Here is a 25537-nt window from a genome sequence, read left to right as displayed (position 1 = left end):
GGGCATATTTACAGCAATTAATCTGCTGATTACTCTCTTGATTAATCAGTCAATTGTTTGCTCTATAAAATCGTAAAAAATAAATGCCACTCAACACTTTCAGAGCCTGAAGTTGACATATTTGTATTTTTTGTTTTGCCTAAATGTTCAGAAATCCAATTAACTATCGGAAAGAACAGTAAAGAAAAGAAAACCAGGAAATATTCACATTTGAGAGGCTGGAACTTATGAATTTTTGGCACATAAATTATTCAAATGATTGATTGCTTATCAAATTTGAATAATGGACCAATCATTTCACATCATCTCTGCTTCATAATTTAAGACTGTCTTTACATCAGACAATCTTCACTAAATAACTCTGCTATGTAATGCTATGTAAAAAAAAGTATGTCAGCCCACTTATATAATCAACTGGAAAAATGATTTTGATTTACATGGATGACATACAAGTGCCTTTTACACGTGAAGTGATTGTTTCCTGCTTTTTGAGTCCTGCAGCCACACATGCTACATTTCTGCACAGAATCCTGATTACTGTCTGTACGTCCAAGAAAATAGTCAAATTTATCACCAAGTACCATATAATGCATAATAGAATTATTAGATATGGTATTGTTCCAGTAAATCCACTTCATGAACAAATTGCCTCCACAACTGAGCTAAAAAAATCAAATAAAAACTCTGATTGGATTCCATCCGTTTGCTGACACCATTAATAGAATAAATAAGACAATGCACTGCCCTCCGATTTAAAATGGCCATTTGCATATTTTAGATTTGCTCCTGGAAGTTTTGCAGAGAAGAAGCTTTAGACACACACAGAAGGGTTTACACATGAGTTATGACCAGGATGAAGAATACTGTTTTTAATGTTTGATGAAAGTAAAAGCATCAATGCCACATTTTTAAAATACTCACCATGCAGCTCTGTCAGTGTTTTTATTATTATTGATTATACCATTGGATTATTATCATTAATTTATTGTATGTACTCATTATGGGTTTGTAACATCTTCATCTCCAAAGCAACTACTGATTACAGCTGCCAAATCTAGTTAAGTACAATAAAAACAATATTTCCCTGTAAAATTTAATGAATTAGAAGCATAGAGTAGCATACAATTAAAATACTCAAGTAAAGTACTACAAAGGAGTTTCACTTGCTAATTAAGTCTAACACATGGCACCTATTTTCAAAGAAATTAGAACAGCACTCCTGCGCCAAGAAGATGTTTGAGGTGGCTGTTGTGTTTCGTTGTATGCCACTGCACATTAGATATTTTATTTTTGGCCTTTCCAAGTTTATTGTATAGAGACAACTGAGGAGTGACAGGAATGTGGCGAGAGAGAGATGGGAAATGACATGACGCAAAGGGCCGCAAGTCGGATTCGAACCCTGTGATTGCTACGGCAAGGACTGAGCCTTTGTATACGGGGCGGAAGCTCTACCAACTGAGCTAATCAACACCCCAACTGCACATTATTCTGTTTACAAGTTAGCACACATGGTGAATTCAGTCCATTTTTTGCCACAGACCTAGCTCGCAATGTGAAAAATAATTTGTACATTACACCCAGTGATTCAGAATCCACTCCAAATTTTAATGAGTTCTTCCTCTGCCCATGTTGCCCCCTTCAACCAAGTTTCTTGAAAAGTAGTTTTTCTGTAATCCTGCTGACAAACAAAGAAACAAACTGCACCGAAAAAACATAACCTCCTTGGTGGAGGTAACAATGCTCTGTTGAGAATTGCAAGGGCTGAGCTTAAATTTGTTCATTTTTGGAGTAATTGTAAGAAAGTAGCATGTCCTGACACCGGCAAATATTTTGACAATACACAGTGTTGTCCTTCCTTCCATGTAGCAGTTTCACTGAGACTTTCCAAAAGATTGCTGAACTACAGTCAACATATTTGTCCGAGAAAAGACAAGAAAGGAAGCAGACAAACAAGCCGTGATAAAAGAAGAAGCTGCTAGCAAACAATACGAGGACAGACAGTGATTCCGAATGACACCCAGCTTATGAGATTTCTATTTCTAGGCTTGGTTATTTCGAAATCGAGCGACAAGAATTGCCGATTTACAAATACTGTAGGCGCATGATTGCCTCTTCTATATGCTGTTTCTGCATGTGTCCCCATTTGGTGACAGTTTTGTTATTTTCTCATTGTTTGCCCTCTGCACATAGCTTTTATATCCCCTGACTTGCTGTTTTATTTTAATCTTGTCTTCTTGTCCCTTAACATAGCAGCTTCATGCCCTTGTCGCTCTGTGCAGATGAGCTGAATAGACCCTCTGGATTGGTGCCACTTTGTGCTACAGTGAGGCCGAGGAATCCACACTCAAATGCTCCTCCCAAAGCTCCTACACTGCATTGATCCTGCTCTGTATGTTCCCTTGCAAGATATTATGTATGCCTGTTATGTGCTTCATTGCCACAGCAGATTCTAGCAAAAGAGCCGATTTAAACTGCAGAGAGAAAACGTATCAAATGACTGAACTTAAAACCTTTCCTGGTTGAAATACACACAGTATTCATTTTGCTGCTGATCTATCATTAATATAAGCTGTTATCGTATAGTGATGCTGTGTTTCTAACCAGCTCGTTCCATAACAAAGAAACCGCGTCTGAAACAAACAATGCAGACCATCTGTTAATCCCACACAAATAAGGAATTTCCAAAGATTTGTATTTTCTTCAACTTGTCTTCAAACCAATTGTGTTTTATCTTTGGAAATACCTCAACAACTATTGGATGGACTTCAATCAAATTATATTCAACATTCATGATCCCCAGAGGACAAATCGTAATGACTTTGGGGATCCTCTGACTTTTCCTTTAGCACCGCCATAAAGTTAATACTTTTGAGTTCCAATCTTTTGGATAGACTGCCATGAGATTTGGTTCAGATATTCATACCATTCATGTGTCCAGGGGATGAATGGTAATAACTCTGTGATGCCCCGATGTTTTATTTAGTGCCGTCAGCAAGTTAAGGTTTTCACATATCCAGTGAAATATATAAAGATCTACACAGTGGATTCAGAAATATCTGGTGCAGATGTTCATGGTTTCCAGAAATGTATCATAATATACTTTTAAGACACACGAATTGGCTTTTAACTTTTAGGCCTCTGCTTGAAAATGACAAACCCAAAATGAATACAAGGGTTCCCCAACTGTGGGACCTTGGGGCTTAAGAGGTTATGGTCTTCTTTGCTTGTGAGGTTGAAATGTAATATTTTATATATTAACTGAAGGGATTGCCATGAAATTTGTTAGAGACATCATTGTCCCCCTCAGGATTACCTGTGTTACTTTGGGTGTGACATTTCTTTGAGAAATAATTTTGTCTGTGGTTAAATACATGCAAAACATCCCCATCACATCTTGCTGCTGTATCTGGTGTCAAATGCTAATTAGTAAAATTTTATTCATTCTAATATGCTAAATGAAGCTGGTGAACATGGTAAAATTAAGTCGGCTAAACATGTTAACATCCTCCCTGCGAGCATATCAACATTTGATTTAGCTCATAGCACTACTTTGCCTTAGTATAGCCTCCCAGAGTTGCTGGCATGGCTGTAGACTTTTGTTGAACTGGTGGATTGTGCAGCGTAGTTGATCACATTCATCATTTTGTTTCTTAAGTCAAATACAAAGTAAATATCCAATGTGTACCTTCTCCTTTATGACTACAGTATCATTTAATTGACAAAAACAATTGAGATTTATTACCGATGGGATCCACATGAATAAATTTACTGTGAAAACTGGACGCAATAATGAAAAACCCTCACAGCGCTAATTGATATAAAAGACAGCGGCCCAAATTCACTCAAGGCTTTAATGCTTATGAGTGTGTGTTAGGAAGAACGAGGCAGCTATGACTGCATGTGATTCGCACGTTGCACATAAATAATAGGCCGCACAGCTTAGATTTGACACATCTCACAGAAAAGCCTGTGCAACACACGTGTAGGCAGAACTTTTGTCAAACATACAGTATACTGTAGGTATTATATTCGTATATACTACAGGCTCTCTGAGCTCTTCCCTAATTCTGCATTTGTGTCAAATAAAGCACCGTGCGATGTCAATACATTTAGTGTATGGCACTGTGGCACAGGAGCAGTAAATACACATAAGGTTTGGATTTATCTACAGTTGGCTTTGTACCAAGAAAATGAAGTGTATTAAAGTGAACACTATCTGCTACCAACAACATCATTTTACCACCAAGAACCACTCATTACGTCCAAGTCCTTTTAGGTGTTTGCCGTGAGTGTACCAAGAGAAGAAAATACCTGAATTCTGCATGTAAAACCTGTATTCCTTAAAGGATAATTGGTTTATTTCAACATGTTGTATTTTCTATAAATGTGGATATTGTGGCTTTATTTATATCCCTATGCGGTCAGGCATAATGAACGTTCCAGGCTTTCAACATGGCATACATACATTGCATGAAATGATTAATGCAACGACCGTTTGTGTTTGGAAAGCAGCAGGAAGCTCACGGAGCTTGCCTGGATATGTTTTTGAATCCTTGTTTTTCCCCTAGATCACTACAACTCAGGTGACGGGCACAGAGTTAGCACAACTCATATAAAGACACATTTTTGGGAAACACAAATTATCCTTTAACCACATTCAAGTTACCCTGTGGATTTTTTTTTGTAAACACAGTAATGTTTACATTCAGTGGTTGTCTCCAAAACACTTTGTGTGTATCCTTGAGGCCTAATTAACACGTTAAATGTTTTTTTTTTCCCTCCCTAATAAAAGATTCACTGTGTCAGTTTTTAGTAAAACCAAAATCCTACACAGCTCACATTCATTTAGTCTCATTAATTGCCCTTTTTTGCTTAATTCTTTGGCACGTTATTATCACCAACTGAAGAGATTGTGTCACCTGTGTTAATGTGTGCATCCTTGTGTGCGTACATTAGATGCTAAGAATATGGTGAGCCACTCCTAAAGGACTAGTGTGCATCCAGCAGCCTCACCGTCTCATTCAGAGCATGAAAGAAAAACTGTGGTGGCCGCAAAACAGGTAAAAAACATGAACAAAGGATCTTTCCAGAGCCAGTGTTTAGTTTGACCTTTATGTGCTACTGTAGAAACATGGCAGTTCAACATGACTCCATGGAAGAGGACCCACAGTGTCTGTAGACATAAAAGGCTTATTCTCAGAAAAGAATATTATTTTCAGGTGATTATACACTAATGGAAACATAGTAACGCATAAAATATTCAATTTCTGCCACATTCCCCTAAATCTTACACGCTGAAAAACACTAAAAACATTGCTCTGTAGCACTATTAGTGGTTTAAGACGCCGCGGGGTGTCTTTGAAGTTGCCAATAAAAAAAATCTTCAATCTTAATATACTGTAAGGTAACTGCAACAGAAGTCATGTTTAAAAAGTCTGATATGGATGATTTTCCGAGTGAGTGAGATCCTTATTTGCCATTTCTGCCTCCAATTACAGTTATTTGGGGAAATCAGGTCAACGAACTAAATCCATGGCATATCAGTAGAATTTGCAATTACGTGACTGAAATGTTTAGGACGAGTGTGGAGAAGCTCTCGCAGCACTTTGTGCGTCTGTAGTCAAAAACCTGTCAGGCCTGTTATTTGCGGCTGAAAGGCATATTTAGCTGTCTCTTATCAGTCGCGTAATTATTTTTTAATCTATATTCTTCTTTTCATAGCTGTGCACAAAGTTAATACAGCAAAATCCTTGTGAAACATTTGACATTTTCTCTGATGGAAAGTCAGTGTTACAAAAAAAAAAAAAAAGATTGTAAGATTGTTGATGTCTTTGAAAACTTGCCAAAAGAAAATAAAACGGATTAAAATGTGTCTTCGGGATATGTTGGATCATGGGTTGCTGTGGCTTGGCTGGTTAAAGCGCCTGTCTTGTAAACAGGGGGTCCTGGGTTCACATCCCAGCAGTGCCTCAATTAGATCAACTCTCATAACACTTCTCTACTTACCGTGTCTGTACTATTCATGCTCCTGCTTACTAATGCGTATTTACACTGTTCTCCTGTATATATCTAAAGCGTATTCATATGCTGCTCTCTATACCATACATGTGACCTTTAATGTATTCATATCCAGCTGTTTATTCCATATATGATGTTAACCAACTGCATTACATGTTCTCTGTTATTTATATATCTCATATGGACATGTACATTACCCTGTACTTTCCACTACTTTCTGCACTTGTGGTTACATGCTTAACTGCATTTTGTTGCTAAGGTGAATCTGATCTAATAATCTAATCTAATATATGCTGTAACAACAGAATAACAGATCTATTGGATTATTGTACATGTAGTGATGTTACCACCAGCTACTGAAGAAAAAGTACTTTATTATGGGTCACTGTGCTCGTGGCTGTACTATAAATAATTAGTTCACAGTATTTGATCGAGGTGGCATTATCAGAGATTTCTCTTTATTGTCTGTCTCTAGTTAATTAGTAAATTTGATAAATTAGCTGCTGAACCAAATTGCAGTTCAAAAGATATCAAGTTAGGAACAAATTAAGGATGAAAAATGAGGACATCAGAGAACGTTCAGTGGGACTTAGCCGAAAGTGCACTTTTGGTATTTTTCCATTTTTTTGGGGAAAAAACGTGAATTTAATTCAAAATCCTACATCAAGCAGTTTCTACATATTCTCCCATTTGACTGCTGCTACCCACATTCAGTGCCTGCTCAGTAAAACAGTTGTAAACAAAACTACTGCCTTGGATTTGAATGAATTCTCAAAGATCAGATCCCAGGTTTGATGTATGATTTGAAACAGAGAGGGCAGCGCGGTAGCTCGTGTGTTGTTGTCTCTCGGTTTGATCCTCGGCCCTGGCTCTTTCTTCAGTAGACTTAATTTCTCAGCGCTTGCGTGGGTTTTCTCCAGGTGCGTGACCTTTCATCTAAATGAATTGCAAAGAAATGAACACATCACTTGCTAATTAGTGGAATACCAAACGGCGTAGCCTTTCAGAGATATAGCTATTTGTTTGTTAGTTTGTTTCATGCATTTCGACTGACATTTTTCATGTGCTGCTGGAGTAAAGGGCTGAGAACGAACAAACTGAGAATAATGAAGACATAACGCTTGCAATACTGAATGTGAATGGGGTAGTTTTAAACACTACATTTCTATAATTTAGTCTCTGCACTAACAGGCCACAATCTTAGACAGAAGGGCAACTTGCACGGTGCCATTATTGCACTTTAAGATAGCTCTGTCCATGCCACTTGTCCATAAAACTACACCCGGGCAAGCTCATTGTGCTGCCAGGACCACTTACAACATCCCTGCCTCATGTGCAGCTCCTCCTCCTCCTCACTCTCCTCTGCTTATGAGCCAATGCAAATTACAGTAACAGCTTGGACGTGAGTATAATCTCAAGTGGTGTGAGCTGGGCTCCATGGCGAGTGATGCAGGCAGATGGAAGCAGAGACTCTGCCAGGCCTCTTTAGGGGCTCCCACTCTTTCTCCAGCATGCTAGACAATGGAGGAGCTGTGGCTCATAACCAGCTACTCGTCTGCCACTATCATGCGGCCTACTCCCATACGCTGTATTTGGTAAATGATATGAAAGCAAAGGGGGGCACCTGCCATGGCCTTGTTTTAAACCAGTGCACAGATGGACACTGATACTGGCCACATTATATCATGAAGCAATTACAGAGCAGAGGGTCGAGAGTTGAGCTCACATTTATGATGAAAGGGGAGAGTGGTAGGTGCATTTCTGTACGAGTTTCTGCTCAGCACGTAGTAAAAGCCTTTCCCTTGAGCGATGGTAGATATCTAAAAATAGCACTTTAAATAAACAACCATTTCTATTTGCATGAAAGATCCAAATTCAGTGAATATTTACTGTCACAACATGAGAGAAAAGGTTTGAATCTCTTAAAGAAAAAGCATCATATATCATTAATTAATGCAAAACAATTCCAGTGAGTACACCACTACTTCTACAACTGTACTCATACATCTAAACATACAATATAAACTACACAGCATAATTCACTTGAGCTTTGTTGGGATATGTTTGGTTATTTGTCTTCAGCATTCAAACTGATTTTTCTAATGCTTGAGCATGCGTTCTGTCCTTATCACCGTACCTCACCCACGGTTCCTAAGTAAGTTCAATAACGCCTGTCTCCGATTGTCAGAAAAGAGACAGGAGAGTTTGTCCTGCTCTGTAATTTGGGATGCTCTGTTGATTTCTTCAGCAGTGAATGAAATGATAATTATAAAGTGCGAGTAGAAATATTTTCCGTGGTTATGGATCGGTTCTCAAGCGCTGCAGTAAAATGAATTGAATCAAAATGTAGCGCACCTTTTTATTTTGAATGAATGAGCTCCGGGCTTTACGCTTGCATGACAACACAGATGAGAGCTTCTCTGTTTTGTTGCTTGGGGATAAAGGGCTTGTTTGTGCTCGCAAACACTGATTGTGCTATTACTGTAAATGCATACTTAAACTCAGTTTCTTATACCTAATAAGGATGCTTATTGGAGAGGTTGCACCTCCATATGTCATTAACCAGGCGTCTGAATTCTTAATTGTGTGATGTTGCCCTGAGACGGATACGTGTCCCTTGGAGGAGTTCAAACAATGCTCTCCCTCCTGTGCACATATATAACAACAAACAGTACAGAAGAATATGATGAAATCAATAGACTGTGAGTCAGCTGTGTGTCAAGATGAGGCTGTTTAAGTGACTCAGTCTTCAATGTGTTTGCCAACCCTGTGCGCATCTGCACTAACAAAAAAGATATTTGGCTGAGAGAGGGATAGAGAGAGAGAGAGAGAGAAAGCACCAAGACGCCGAGCACAACTCCCCTGGAGCTACACATCTATTGTATCTGACTTGTGCTTGCACGCACGCAGGTGTTTTTGATTTTACCACATTCTCCTCCGCTACTGTTTCGAAAACAGTTTCAGCTACACCATTTCAAATTCACAAAGCGCTCGTTATTCTTAGACGCGGATGACACGGAGCGTATAGCTTAATTTCTGCAGATGATTAGAGCTGCGGTGACAAGGATCAGGTGCAGAGACGATATCTTAACATGGAAACATGTGCTGTAAACCTCAAGGATACCCAGAGCTGCTACTCGACGCCGCCTGTCACTACCTTCAATACTTGGTATTCCAGGAAACACTGACAGCAAGACTCAGATTACTTTCACAAGAGAGGCAGACTACAGAACACAAGACAGGGCAAAGGAGGCTTATATGCACGGTACTGCCACAGGAATTTTGAATATGTGAGGGTAATAACTTGACCTTCTACTCATTCTCCCCTCAAACCCTGATTGAAAACATGTATTCTCTACCTACTTACAGAGCCGTTCTCACAGTTGTAGGACCATAATTTTGCAGTAGAGATGAACTGTTGGGGAATCCTGTTGTTACGCCTCTTATCGCCCTCAAACTTGACAAGCAGGATTAAAGTACACTCAAAAGAACAGCTGGGCGAACATATCCAAAGAATATATATGGGCAGGCGCTGCTTTTACTCAACAGCAGAGTGTGAATTTATTTCTCCTAAAAAGGATTAATACAACTCCGTGGGAATTATTTGCTTTTTTAGGACAAGAAATTGAACAGGGTGTCTCACGGTACACAAAATATGCAGAGTTATGCAAGGTGCATGACTGTTGTAGACACTGCTTGTTAGGCGTACGACAAAGGGGAGGGGGAACACTGAAGGGAACAGCAGTGATGTTCAATTCAGCAACACAAGCTGGCTAATTAGCATTGCCCTGCCATTCCCTTTGAACCAGTGGAGGACAAGTGGGAGCCATCATATTTCTTTGTTCTCAGCACTGTGAGATGCCCTCCTGACCGCAAAAACCACAGGGGTTCAGACCACAGCGGGTCAGACGTAGGCAAAATAAGCTCACCGCCCCACCCCTTTGCTTACTGAAGTCCCCCTGGGGAATTACCCAGACCTTTTCCTAAAACTACGCCCTCAGCAAAGCACACTTACTGGCAGCAGGCTGGATCAGATGTAGCGCCTTGATGTGATGCAATGACATTTTCAGGATGCAAACCATCTCTGAGTACAGCAGACAGATGTTAAGGGGATACAGGTACCTACTGCACTTCAGATGCGCACAATTATTCTCGTATGACTGCCCTCTGAAGACGCAGCACAGATCGTTAACTCTATCCTCTTGTGTACCAGGTTTTAATTAATAGTTTCGTGCTATATCATGTATGATTGAAACAGGAAACTGAGTTTATGTACTGCTGCAGCGTGTTTCATAGCCAATTTCAGGTTAGTTAGAGATGCGGGCAATTACACAACTCCAGATATAACCTTTTTTTTTGTGTTCCATTTTTGTTTTGAATTGCCTTTTAGTCTTTGTTTAGCATACAGCAAACAGATGGGTCTTTGGAGAAGATCTTTGGTGTCAACCTGCTCAACCGCCACAATGACGCACACCTTGGCTCTAACGTTGCTGCTCACGATGGCACTGGAGACTTCTGTACACCGACAGCAACACACTAGGGTGTAATTACCAATGAGAATGGGGGTGGGTTGGTCAGTTTTCTCTCTTAAAGTCTGTCTGAACAATATATACAGTATGTCCTTCTACATTATCGGTGAAGCTCATGGGATCTTATGTAATCTGAGAGCCCGCAGGCACTGCTGAAGGCTGAAAGGCCGAAGGCTCTGCATGTTGCGGCTGTTGTTGCTATACCACCACTAAGCCGTTTCAACATAATTATTTGCTATATAGATGTAGATGCAATTTGTACATGCCATCACTCTCGTTAGTTAAATCTGCTGTGTGCTGTCAGTAAAGTAAATAAATAATACCAAAATATCTGCTGTAAAAAAAAAAAAAAAAAAAAAAAAAAAAAAAAAAAAATATATATATATATATATATATATATATATATTATAATATATATATATATCTATATATATATATATATATATGACTGGACGAATATATTGGCTTTCTGCCATTGCCTCTTTTGCTAATTTAAAGGTCTGCCTCTGAAGAATGAGTAAGAGCTGCTGCTTAGCGACAGCAGGGGGGGAAAAACAATGTGTAGACTCAGAATATCTTCACATCTAACTCAGAGAGTTAAGGGTTTTTGACCAAAACAGAGCTGGTGATTGTTGGAACAGTTGGGAGCCTCACCATGATGATTTTGGCAAGCTTCATTTTGTGTCTGTCTGTCGTTGAATGTGTGAAGTGTGTTTCAACAAGGCAATTGAACTTGTTTGGTGAAAGAGAGAATCTGGAATTGAGCACTGTTTAATGAAGAAAACAGGCGTGAGAATAATGACATTATTACATTTATTTTGTTTGTTACATGCAGATAACTCACCACTAATCTCTACATAAACAGTTTTAACGTACTGCCCAACTTGTACATATTATTATCCGTTATTGTTATATTCAAATCCAAGCAGACTGTATACAGAATACTGTCCATAACCCATCTAATGTATGCATATAGAATGACTTAGCCATGCAATATTTATCCAGCACTCCTCCACCTATTTGTAGCCCTGTGTTTTCGTCCATTTGTTGTAAATATTATGTATTATTTCTCATACCTCCTCCTCTGTACAGATGTGTTTGTGTAAGCACATTGAGAGCTCGCTGGAAACAGTGGAGTCAGATTCCTCGCCTGCCTAAACATACCTGCACAATAAAGCTGATTCTGATTTGACAAACTCCACCCACATGGCTGGTTTAAACTGTGTAGAACAAATGCTGCAAATCTGACCCAGTTCTGCTCTGCACCTGTAGTTTCTCGAGTCTTTTCTGTGATAAATTCCCAGTGGTGATCTAAATAGCACTGCATCTTCAATCTGCTGATGCACCACTGCTAGCACATTTTCAGCACAGTTACAGTAGAGCTGCCCCAGCTAAAGGCGGAGCTCAAAAACTGTTCACAGTCAATATGCAGTGACTTGGAAAAACACGACAAACTCACCAGATATCAAGCCCTGGTCTCCATCGCAGGTTTCACATCTGCATCCCGATCACCTGGCAGTGAGAGAGTCAGAGCTGAGGCAAGTGACTCCCACTGGCGTCACGGGAAAACACCGCCTAGAGGACGAGGGACAGCGTTTAGCCTTTTTTTTTTTTTGGTTAGAATTAGGACAGCTGTTGTTTTAATGCATTTTGGGATGCTTATCATCTAATTCCAGACAGTACTGTGGGGAGGAAAGCAACATTCCTCAACACATGAGAGAAGCAGTCATACATTCATAATCTCATTGACTGAGCTTGCTCCTTTTTCCACTTGGCAGCTTTGGGTGAGATATGAACGCTGATCTGATTATGAAACAACAGGAAAGAGGCATAAGCAGCGGGGAGAGGCATCACAAAAGCAAAGAGTTGGAGATACCATGACTATGAATGTGTGTCCTGTCATTAATATTTCACTGCATCATTGTAGCTAAATGAGAACAAAGTGTAAAGGGGGGCGTAATGAAAAATGTATCATATTTTGACACAGGTTTGGAATTCATCTATGCAAAACAAAGAGCAGGCGAGTCCTCTCGGCTCGTGATGAGATTTTGTGACCGAGAAAATAAGGTGATTAATGTGCCTCAGTAATTACTGCATGCTTTAATGTGCAGTTATTGCCATTATATGCACATATCTCTTAAAGATGGACGAGGAGAAGGTCTTCTTACTCACTTAAGAGGCTATTTTTACTGCAAAATGTTTCTTTCATTTTCACTTTCATATCCTCAAACCACAGAGAGAAGACTGTCAAGGTCACAAGCCTTCAGTTTCTCACTTGTCCCTAAAATTCAAAACAAGCTACATGACATGTCGCAGCTCCTCCTGCAGTACAGCAGCACGCAACCCAAGAGAGATTACCATATCGCTCACATTTGTCTGCAGAGAGCCTTCATGCATTAAAAACACTATTCTCCACTCAGGTTCTTCTTCCAGCTCTACTGTAACATCAATTTGTATTCAGAGAGGGACTTTAGGCTTGTCACCTTCAGCTATTCATCCATCCAATGAAGTATTTATGACGCAAGCTTTTGCTTTTTGATACGTCATTCCAACCCTTTTCAATTCATCTCAGGCTGGAGTCAGCTCTGTCATGTCACAGTTTAAGGAATGAAGGAGAGAAACAAAGGAAGAGTGTATGTGTCACGAGTTTCACAGTCTATCATTTCACAGTCTATCATGCCATGCATATTAACCGCTTCTACTCGTGTGCTACAGTGCTACAGCCCACTTTGACAGCCAATGTGACGGAGAGTGGCGTGACTGCAATGTGACACTAAGCAACCACTGGGAGGTGCATAAAGTTGTAAATTTGTTGCGAACAAGAAGTCCTTCACCCCTTCACAATGGTCTGACACCTGATTTTTTCGGTTTTATCTTTCTCGTTTCCAAGCATCAAATCATCACCTGGCCCAGTGTGATAAGTCCGGTGTCAGCACAGGACGAGCTCGCCTCACTTAATCAGCAACATGGCTCTCCTTCACTGTATCAAACATTCCACTTCCCTGTCCCATTTTACTCTCGTAGCCACACGATTTCAACCTCTCTACTGCTCTCTTCGTTTTCTCTCCAGGCTCTTATTTGAAGCGGAAAAAAATATTCCTCAGTGCCAGGCAACTTTAGCCAAAGGACATGCTCCCTCAAGTCATTATCCATCACAGTGATTCGCACCTATCCGGGCAAGACACGGACAGTTGTTAGGGAGACACTCATCCTCCTGCACTGCCAGCTTTATTCCCTAAAATACTCTGGTATGACAACAGGGGCAGCTGAGACTTACCTCACTGTGGTTTCACTTGATGTGTGTGGCATAGAGAAAAATGACAGTGAGGTCTTGTTTAATCTCTTTCATAAGGAAATAACCTTAAAATCCACCTCAATAATCAGCATATTGTCTTAAAAGACGACAACACTAGCATCGATATGATTCTTATGGCCGTAGAAACAGACTTTGATTGTAAATAGTCATAAATATACCTGCAGTGAAAGCATTATCTGTACATACAGTATAACACGACTGGAATATAATCGAATTGACATTTTCTACTTTTTTGTCCAAGAGCACAAGATTACAAGTACACATTTAGAGGACAGTGTCAGAGTTATCTTTCTAGAGGCTTAAAGAAAGGAAGAGAGGATTTTTTTCCTTCTTAGATATCAGCTCTGTGAAAGCACCAAAAGAAACCGCTGCTGCAAAAAAACCCTTCAGGCATCTCATTACATCAGATCCTGCTGACCATCTAGGGAGACAAAAACAAGCCTTAGAGCTACGATCAATTATAGATTTGAGTGAATGCATTCATATTGGATACAGTCACTTTTCTTTGTGCTCCCTTCCTCAGATATCGACACAAGCGATGGCACTTCCTGAGCTTACCAGCCCGACAAGCAAGGACCCAAAGCATTTAATAAACCGGAGCGGTATGTGAAATGAATTCCACCATAGCCATGTGAGGAGATTTTTGTGTATTTATTAGAGACTTTAATTATTTTTTAAATTGCATGACTGGAGTAAAGGTTTTGGTTAGAATGACATTTTTTCAGCGAGTACCTCCTTTCTCTAACTACAGTGATCAGAGTGCCTGAGATGAAGACAAGCAATAAAGCAGCCGCAGCTGTAACACACTTATTAAAGGACATTCTCAAAGTCATCATGACTCAGCAGAGAGACTGACAGAGCCACTCGTTCAGGGGAAACAGCGATGTTGTTTCGGAGGTGTAGAGTAGCCTGATAGCTGTCATAACTGTGAGGTCAAAATCATTCTCAGCAGATACAGGAAACTGAATGCCGTCAGACCGTTCCCCCTTTTTCCCCCTGGCTTTACTGTAATTCACTCTTCATGTCAGCACTTTGATTAATGGCTTGATTTACAGATAGGATCATATATGCTACATGGCAAGGCATCAATCATATCACTGCACACGTTCATGCGTTTTCAGCAGCTATGTTGCCACACTCGAAGCCTAATTACATCTACCTAATAGGGGTACATGAACAGCAATGCCCCGAAACGGTGAACATATTGAACATATGTCACTAAGTGTGGACCCCATGTGTTTAAACATACACAATGTATTCAGTGAATTCAATAGATGCAACTGTGTGAGTCAATTGTAGGCGAAAAAACACAAAAGTGAGGTGATTATTTAGAACGAGCAGCCATTTCCACTAAACAGCTTCGGACTCCGATGAATGCTTCTCTCCCACTGGAGAAACCGAGCTGGGCTCTTTACTTGGAATGAGACAAAAAAAAAAAAGGTTTTCAAGAAAAAATTGCCTGTCGGAGCAGTTTGATTGAATAATTAGCATTTTATTAGCTTCTACAAACCTTTGGCATTAGAGGTCAAGAGAAGATGAATAGTGTGTGTATGTGTGCTCCACCAGGCAATCAATAGTCATGAATTTCAGTGCTGCCAAAAGGCAAAGTTACCAAAAAAAAAGGAGTGAAAAAGGAACTAAAGGAGCAAGGTAGGGATCAAAAAACCTGCTGATAATTAAAGCTTGTATTATGGTTAGACTTCATCAGATAAGCCTGCTGGATCACATGTTGAGGTCTTCTGTAATGCATGAGCTGAAGAGGAGCACGAGATTTTCAATGAGACTTCATCCAGTCACAGTCACAGGTTAAGTTACAGGTCTGTACAAGCAATTGGATTTTGCTCACGTTACAGTCAGATCCTAAAAAGTCCAGATCTGGAAGCGGCCTCTTTGCACTCTCACAGTGCAACTAATGATTCTTGTCACAATGGATTAAACTGCCAATTGCTTTTTCAGTTAATCCATTCATTCATTTTTTTTCGGTCTATAAAATGTCAGAATATAGAGGAAGATGCTCATTACAGAGACCAGTGGTTTGTCTGTTCTGGGATACTGTAGAAACATGGCGGTGCAACAATGTATTTAATGAAATATGATTAAACACATGAACAAATCCTTATTTTCATTCATACACACAATATGTGCAAAGCATTCATCTTTCAGCTGCCCGTAAATGCATTTAAAAACCCTTGAGTCTCGCTCAAAAGCTTGAAGGTGCCGAGCTCTTGACCTTGGAAATAATTACCTCGTCAACAAACCTTCGTTGAGGACAAAATGTTTCACTTGCAACGAATGGAGCTTGCTCAACTGAGAGTTAGGCAGTATTTATAATTTTATGATAACATTTGCATTCCTGTATGTTCTTGTAGTTGTTGACAACTGCATGAATTAAAAAATGTCTGTTTACAACAAGTTATTGATCATCGTATTCAAGAAGCTAATCGCCTGGGTATTATGAATGTTTATATAAAACTTATTTTTAACCAATCGTCAAGATATTTCAGTCTGGATGACCAATGAATTAACCATCAAATCAGTTGCAGACTGATTTTCTGTCAATTGACTAATCATTCAGTTTATTCATCTACTCAGCTATGAGTACAAAAAAGGGAGGTAATAAAGAGCATTGCCGTCCAAGATAAAAAAAACTACAGCCTCGTGAGATACAAAGCAGAGATATTTAGACCGAATACAACATAGAGTTCTTTTAATTGTGTTGAAAGCTGTTGGCTCGAGTTAAATTAAAATACTTGGGCTAAGGATTGGACATGTTTCTGAGATATGATCAGTCAAATCTTGTAAAACCTTTGGAGTAGGTCACAGCTTACTAAACATCAAACATCCTGATATGTTATTCATCTAAAGCAACTGGCAAGTGATTAATCATTTAATTTAAGATCGCAGTGAGATGATATGAATAATAATATTTAAGTAAATTATTTCTGCCTTTGAGAGTGCTGACATTTTATACTACAAATAAAATACATCATCGAGTATGTATATAGTAAGTCTACTTTGTCCTTTTAGGAGACATATTCTACAGTAAAGTTACTTACTAACTTTTAAAAACAACTACTTTTTCTTAACCATATGACATACCATATGGTCGTCACTTTTAGGACTTCTTCTGTCTATGTTGACCTGATGGGAGCTGTGCTAAATCTGGAAATCTGTCCCTCGGAGCTAAAGACTGCACGTTTAAAAATTAAAAAAACATCTGGGTTGTGGTGTTATCAGGCTTCTGTAGCCTGCTCCTCATCTCTGCCTTCGGCTAGAAGTTAGAGGATACATTAGCTGGCGGACTCCGTGGAAGAAGATATAGATATAAAAGTGTCATCCTAAGGTAAGAAAACATAACGGTGATGACACACTAATGAAAACATAGTTATACATAATATATTCCATTTCTACAATATTCTTTAAGTAACCCTCTCTAAATCTTACACACCTCTAATTCATTGTTGGACACTGAAGTGATTGAAGTTGAAAACTCCTGGCTCTAGAGTATGTAATATCAGGAAATACTTTCACACCCTCACTGCTTCTGTGTTGAAGATTAATCAGTGATTTTTAATAAAAAGTCAAAAAAAAATCATCAAGCTATATTTTCCCTTAAGAACAAATTGCTCACTAGGATTAGATTTCTCATTTCCCTAATTCTCAAAGAAAGGTTTTTCAATGTGGTTCAGCCAATTACGTGCGTAATCCTTTCACAGGCAGGTTTGTAAATCTTAACACACTGTTTGCAGGTAGTGCCGCCATCACCGGACTGCATGGTGCAGGTTATGGACATTTTCAGGGCTTTAACATGTTTGTGTCACGTCAACAGTACAGCAAATTATCACAAGGGCTTAGGTAGCTGAGCAGCTAGCAGAGTCCACATGTGGGTGTGAGCAAACATAAGAACATGAGATTAACATGAATAGGATAAAGGACTTCAACTTCTCCTATTAGAACCTAAAACAGCAATTCATGGAAAGATTGTTTCTGATATTTCTGTCGCGTTGTGTACTGGAGTTGCTTGGGTGAACATCCGCGTCTAACGTCGTTAACTCAGCAAATGTTGCAAACAACGAGAGCACGAAACAGTTCACGATGAGGGATGAAACACATTTAGATCACCCTGTTTCAAAGCAGTGCAAGGTGGTATTGCTGTCTGCATATTTCATGCCATTAGCACGCGTTGTCACTTCAGCAATAGTGATACTTTGATCATTTTCGGCAGCCATAATAAGAAAAGACAGTTCTGATATACTAAATGAAGGTTTTACAACTACCTCTCCTGGCCCATTGAGCTTTAACCTGAGAATGCAAATTAGCTTCATGCAAACCAAGTGATTTCATGGTTCACTGGCTGCTACATAAGCATACGGTCTGCAGTTGCCAGGAAAATGTATCATAGACGAGGGGGTGTACATATGAGTCTTACCTTAATCCGTAACTGTTCATTTTGTAATCACTCATATTTAGTGCATTTTACATCTGTGCTGCAGTGTCACACTGTGCACAATTGCACTCTTTGGGACCATTTTAAAAGTCTGGGGACTTTTCCCCAGCTTCACGGGCTACATTATGCCATCATCATTTACAGTACGTGTTAGATGCACGTTCAAACATTCAAGCATGGAGATTACAACGGATTAGTATGACAAGCATTAGCATATCATGTTACATACAAGCCTCTGAGCAGGGTTATGAGAGAGTAATGAAACTGCCTGCAGCTGGTTGATTTTGCACAATTAATTAAATACTGAAATTTTTTTACACTTTTTGCTCTGTAATCCTTTCATAGATGCTGCGGGATTCACAGTCAACAGATTTGGAGGCTGAGCAGAGAAACAAGCTTTTATTATTTTTAGTATCCCCTCTCTCCCAATAAAGTGGGAGGGCCAAACCATTTTACAGAGCCCAAAGCACGAGCGTAATTTGCTAAATGAATGTGACAACTTGTCTGTATACAAGAGCTGGGACTAACTATGACTCATACTCACTAGCCAGATATTTTTCCTTATTTACCGTCTGTAAATAATGTCAGAGTTATGCCTGAGTGCCGCCAGAGCTGTCACTTTGACAGGCTGTGGAGGTGGTGGTGGTGGTGCAGCAGCAGCAGCAACAAAACAGGTTAAAAAAAAAAACAAGTGCTCTTCATTTCCATCCCCTTGTGAAAACATCCCAATTCTCTTCAGGTTGGTAAATAAATACGCTTCTGTAATTTGTGTTTCATTCTTGAATTTATTGCCAACTGTAACAGGATGTGTCTGTCAACACAAGAGTCAGGATGAAGAGAGCAAACAGGAGAGTTTGACAAGATTGTTACCAATATGTCAAAGGAGGACTACAAGTGTACTGCTTATCTGATTTCCTCAGCTGGCTCGCGTTTCACCGTTGCTGAATGCCCAAAAATTCATTTATTTCATTTATCTTATTGGCTTTCCTATAACACAAATTAAATGAACTAAGCAGCAGTGTAAGAACACTGTGAAGGCTCAATCGCATTAGGTGCAGAGTTTGAATTGTGCTTCTGCAAACTGTTTCATTTCGCTTGTACTTTGTCATCCACAGCAGTCATTTACAAGTTCAACAGCGACACATTGTTTCGTATATTATACTGATTACATTTGTCATTAGTTATTAGATCTGCCTTCTTGCTTTAGTTTCTGTTTAGTGTTATTTGTAATCTGGGTCCTGACATGGCATAACTACAAAAGAGAAAGCTAGGCGCTGATATATCTTTATACTAAAGGCAGAATATTTGCTTAAAAGCTAAAAAAAACCTGGGAGCTTAAAAATTATGTATGTTTTTTTTAGATATGAACTGTGTTTTTAGCCATGCTAGCAGCATTGGTCTCTCAATCCAGGGTGAAATATCTCAAACATAAATGAATGGCCTGCAATGATAAGTATGAGTAATGAATAAAGATAATCATGTTCCCCTCAGGTTGAACTGTAATAACTTTGGTGACTTTATTGTTTGCGCCACCATCAGGTCAGAACTTTGATTTATCTGATACTTTGGTTTGTGTCTGAAAACCTGCAAAACTAAAGACATCCCCATCAGCATTGTCTGCACTCTGCGTTTAGTGCTAATTAACAAATGTTAGCTCAGTGAGATGGCAAACAGGATAAACATTATACCTGCTTATCATCAGCATGTTCTCACCGGCATTGTGAGCATGTTAGCATGCAGACATTAGTCTTTATCTCAGCGTCAAGTACAGATTCACTGAGCATAGCTGTAGACTCTTTAGTCTTGTTAAATTCTAAGTTTAATGCAATGTCTGTGTCCCTTTCTGTGCCAGACAAATAAAATTGTTTCTCCCCTTTGTCTATTTAACTCTGTCTTCTACAAGTTACGTTTGTACGATGGTGACTTGCAACAGAAAATATGTTTTTAAGGATTGCTGCTTCATTTGCAACATTTTTTTCATATCTGACAAAATATAGATACGCTAAACACATCTGCTAAATGTTATCTGACAACATGTATGTTCTTGTAGCAACTAAATGCTATTGTGTTTATGTTACTAATACAGTATTATACTTATTTTTGTTAAATCTGCGAAAGTTTGAACTTTGAGAGTGTTTAAATAAGAGAGAAATGTGAAAAAATGTTAATGCCCGTCTGAGAAAAGTGTATAAAAGTGTGTGGTTAGGGGTTTTACGACCTTAAAACATGTATAATATTTTTAAAAAATAAAGCTGATTACTTCGTGGATTTCGTCCATTGCGGGTTATTTTCATAACGTATCCCCCACGATAAACGAGGGACCACTGTACATTCATTTAAAGGAGCGGTGTGTATGAATTAGTGGCGTCTGGCGGTGTAGTTGCTTATTACAACCCCCTCGCCTCACCCTCTCCTGCCAAGAAACTACGTTGGCTGCAAAACACATGTAAAATGTAAAATGCTTTATCTATGGTCAGTGTTTAGTTTGTCTCGTCTGTATATATATGTATTCTGTTTCTGGTGGTTCAATCCCTGGCTCCTCCAGTCTTTCAGGGCAAAATATTAAATCCCATATTGCTACTGAAGACTGTGCCTAACCTTACCTACACACTTCAGGTGCTACACATGCGGATGTCAACCCCAGGCTATGTCAAAGTCATGCACATTGTAGTCCTACTGCTCTACCCTGACCACCTCATAATAATTGTAGCCTCCCTTACCTGTAAGCATAATCTAGGCTGAATCCTATTAAAAACATAATTGTGAAAATAAATTAGAAAAGTGTGAAATTGTTATTTCTTGAAGGCAGGGTCAGTTAGTGTCCATGCCTCGGCCTTAATTTTATGATTTCAGTTATAGGAGGCTAGAAAGCGCTTTAGTACTTTAACCTGTTAGCTGATACATGTGTTCAGTTTCAAGTTACGGGTTTCTTTTTCATCTGAGATTTCTATAAAGTCTTGGAGAATGGAAAGGACCTTCAGACAAATACTGAGAAGCAGAACCTCACAACATCAACTACTAATCACATTTAAAGCTTCGTGCTTAAAAGTGAAATACAGAGAACACCTCACTGCCCTGCATGGCCTTGAACCACACAATCAAAGTGAGCTTTCTTTACCAAAACAGAGATTAACTGAGGGGGCAACATTCGTGTACTTGGCAGTAATCTTGAATTCTGTTTCACCCCACGCATCAACAATTTTTCCTCATAAAAAGAGACATTGTAGGCCGAAGCACATCCTGAGCTCTTTCTGTCCTTCACTGCAAATAAAATAGAAGACAGCCTTGTCATGTCTACCCTCTCATTACTGTTAACTCATTGTTAATACACTGAATGAAGGATGCGGATTTTCATCATGTACAAATCCAAGGTTTAACTGATTACAGTAAATAATCAGTGCGAATAGATGTTCTGCCAAGGTGAGTTTAAACCGGCCTCTTTAACATAAAGCATATTCCTGAAGCTGCACTGGGTTTCCTGTTTTTGTGTCTATGCACATTTATCTCTGTATGTATTATTGATATTCTTGGGAGATAATGTTACAACAAGGTCTTCGGGATCCATCCAGCTCAGATGGATAGCTGTTTTTTCGTGACTCTCAGTGAGTCCTCTTGGTGCATCTGACAGTTGTAAACATATGTATATTGCTGGCTTGTCTGAGCCAGCCATCCATAATGGATATGGAGTCATGTGGGGTGGAACAAGTCACCTCTAGTGAGATACTGGGACTCTATAAATTGTTAAAATGGGACTCTCAAAATATGCTTTGCATTTCTATGAATAATATCCAGAGCTTAGAGTACGGAAATGTCAATCGCTCTCTGTCAGGCCCTTCAGAGATCTTTACGTGCAATGAGAAAATCTTTCGTAAACATATGTTATACTTTGGAGATCTTCTCCACCTTGGTGGACGCAGTCAGTATTTAATAACCTGAACTAAAACTTCAAGATGTGCAGTATGCTTTTGATTACCGTACAGCTGTTTTTATATATTTCAAACTTTATATTTCTCCAAGGATTTGGAAAAAGCTGTTTCCCCAAAACTGCTACCTATGAATAATAAAGCACTGCGAAGTTAAAATTGGATTTTAAGATGTTCCATGGCACAAAAGATGGCTTTCCTCAACGTCCCCTTGTTGCTGTTTGTGCTTGTGATTGCTCTGTTCGAATCCTTTTTGATCTCAGTGAGGCAGTTGACACCGTGGACCAGGTCATCCCGCTTGAAAGCCTCCAAAAAAAAGGGGTTTATGTCACAGTTACTGCCCTTCAAATGATTCAGACCATAACTTGCTGATAAATCATTCCCCGCTGGAGGTAGAGCAACATACTGACTGTATTTCATGTTGGCTGTTTCTCATGGCCTTATTTTAGTTCCTTCCTCGGTTAAATCCTCTTTATCAGCACAAGAGATTCAAATCAGCATTAATCAATGAGATTGTGACTGTAATTTAATTATTTAGAAGAAATATTTTGCCAGTACTGTCTTAAAAAGGGAAAACACAGTAACTACATATTTGGTCAAAACTGAGTTATTTGACATCTGTTTGGAGTCACACTGATGTTTTTCTTCTTTTTGCTCCTCCAAAAAGAATAATTCAATTATTAAAAACATCCATTTATTGGATCTCCACAGAGCTGCATGATAGGAGAATACTGATATAATATTTCATTTTGAATGTGTTTTACAGCCCAGAAAATTGTGTGTGCGCGCGTGTCTCTCTGTCATTATTAAACCACAACGGTGCAATTGTGCTCTAAAAGTTTCGGGAGCCCATTTTTCTTTGGCCTTTCTGCAGTCTACTCAGGGGTTAGATTTAACAGGTTTGAACTGTGATTTGTCAGTCCAAAGTATGCTCAGCTGATATTCTGTGACCAACCTTCTGTTTCAACTTAGACGATTTAAGACGAGCTTTGTGGAAACAGCACTTCCAGCTAGTTATAGACATAAATGTGCACTTGACACTGAAGCAGAAATGTGTTCCTCTTTAAGTCTGCACAGATTTAGCTTTGCATTTTGTTCAAAATGTACAAAACATTACTGTTTTTTGCAAAGCCTTCACACAAAATAATACCTATTTGTTAAGAAGACTTTCTATAAAAGAAGGAGTAGTCCTTACAAACATCTCAGCACTTTTCATAAACTACAAAATGGACCTAAATAACAAAAAATGCAGTTTCTGCACTCTGTCTAGTAGTTTCTTTAAAAAGCTGTTTCCACATTTCTATGTTTTTTTTTTTTCATTTCAATTTTAAGCATCTGTAGTAGCAGCATTATTCCTCAGTATCAGCTATGGAATATAAATATTAAACATAAGTATTCATTTTTAATGAACTAGTTCATTTTCTTAAACATACTATCTTAATACATTAGAAAGCTGAGAAAACACATTTTGTTGGTATATACTGCAGTTTCTCTGAGCACTATCCGGGGTTAGCAGAGTGCAATAACTGCATTTTTTAAAACATTTTGTTGGTTTTATTGCAATAATTGTTTTGATTAAGTCAGCAATACATCCTTTCTATTTGTTTTGCAGTTTTCCCTGCAGCCGGAGAACTTTAAACCGCTCCACTGCCTCTGTAGTTACTGCACTCTGTCTTTGAAGGGCAGAAAATGAAAGCCAATACTAAATGTTCAATAACTTTCGTCAGACTAATCTATTAAACTACTACAAATGGATGGCAGTTAATTGCCTCCAAACTCTGACTCTGTCTTCTATTTTTTCAGGCGATTGATTACCACTGTATTCAAATCTACGCACTTATCTCATGCGTGGCAATAATATTGGATGATTCGACTTGGTCATTTGCAAACACAATATCTATTTCCCCGGCGAAGAGATACAAGTTTCAGCCTTTAAAAAAAAAAAATGCTGATAATAAAAAATAAGTTCATATTTGATTCAATTTTTAATAAAATTATTAGATCAAATTACACCAGCTAGTAGAGGCTTGTAGATATACAGTAAAGTTCAATCTCCAAACTTTCTGCAAGTTAATGATAATGAAACTAGGACTGATGAATTCCACCCACTTAGCTCTATTGATCTGATTTCAAAAAGAAGATTAATTTATTCTTTTCTTTATAAAAGAAAATATATTTTTCTAAGATCAAGGTGCAAGAGCTGCTCTGTTGTGCTTCCGCCGTCTTTTTCAACTGTGAGAAAGTTACCCAGGCTTTCATTTAATCTCATTTTCATCACCATAACTCTCACAACACCAGCTGGATATCTCAAATCAGGCCAACTAAGAGCCATGATCATAGTACCACTAATTTTCTACTTTAGTTTTGCTACTATAATATGTGAGGCTCTGACTATGAAACTTAGCGAGGAGTTCAGGATGTAAAAATGATCAACACCTTTTAAAATACACTTTTCAGCCAGGCATACTGTATGTAATTAGCTTCTACTTCATCCTGACCTTCTTATTTGACCTCATCTTAAATAATTCCTGCCTTTTTATTGTTTCAGACCACTTTATGACTTGCATTGATTGTCTTAATGATTTTTTTTTCGAGTATCAATTATGCTGTATTAAGGCCTGGCTGTGGCAGTAAAACAAGTTGTCGATTGGCGTTTCAATCCATGCAACACCAATCCATGTGTTAAAGTGTCCTTGTCCTTAAGGGGTTTTGTTTTGCAAATTATGGTATTTTCATTAACAATTAGTCTGTTTGACCATTATTTATACCATTTATTGAATATTTTATAGTTTATTTTATAAAAAACTGTGAAAGATACATCATTTCATAAAGCCTAAATCCTTGAAATGTCTTTTTTTGTGTCTAACAGCCTGAGAAACATTTATGTTGAAAACAGAGAAAAGCAGCAAATCCTTACATCTGAACAAGAGGAGCTCAAATAATAGGCTACATGTTTTGGCACATGCATTATATCGTTCACCTTGCTGTTGTGCATCCTAAAAATAAATCTGACATTGCCACGATGTGGTCTTCATACATCTGCTCGTGTGCCGCTCTGACAGTGACTGAACACGATTTTAAGCCCTGAGTTAAGTTGTAGCTTTTTTCAAGTTTAAAGGAAAATGTTGTTTAAAGAGTTCAAAAAGATCCATGCATATTTAACAGACGTCGGGCCATGAATCGTGTGTTACATCTCACTCATCTAGAAGCCTTCAGTTGTACGGTTGAAAGCTGCTATTCTTCCTGCGGCCATTGAAGTCGACAGGTTCCAAAATATTCAGGAGGAGAACAGATTGTGCGAACT

General features: G+C 38.8%; 1 protein-coding gene across 3 annotated transcripts in view; it reads right to left on the bottom strand.

The window, feature by feature from the left end:
* The window catches only part of lrfn1 (leucine rich repeat and fibronectin type III domain containing 1), a 103405-nt gene that overhangs the window by 12461 nt on the left and 65407 nt on the right, over window positions 1-25537 (bottom strand). For 2 of the 3 annotated variants that reach the window (XM_010736701.3, XM_027280968.1), the window contains exon 3: window positions 12007-12122. The exons of the other annotated variant lie outside the window; for it this stretch is intronic. The gene's annotated coding sequence lies outside the window, so the exon portion shown is untranslated. The remainder of the gene's footprint in view (window positions 1-12006; window positions 12123-25537) is intronic. 3 annotated transcript variants of the gene reach the window in all.

This window comes from Larimichthys crocea, chromosome VII (assembly GCF_000972845.2).
Source record: "Larimichthys crocea isolate SSNF chromosome VII, L_crocea_2.0, whole genome shotgun sequence".
In the NCBI taxonomy this organism is placed as follows: domain Eukaryota; kingdom Metazoa; phylum Chordata; class Actinopteri; family Sciaenidae; genus Larimichthys; species Larimichthys crocea.
This window is presented reverse-complemented; position numbering and strand designations above follow the sequence as displayed.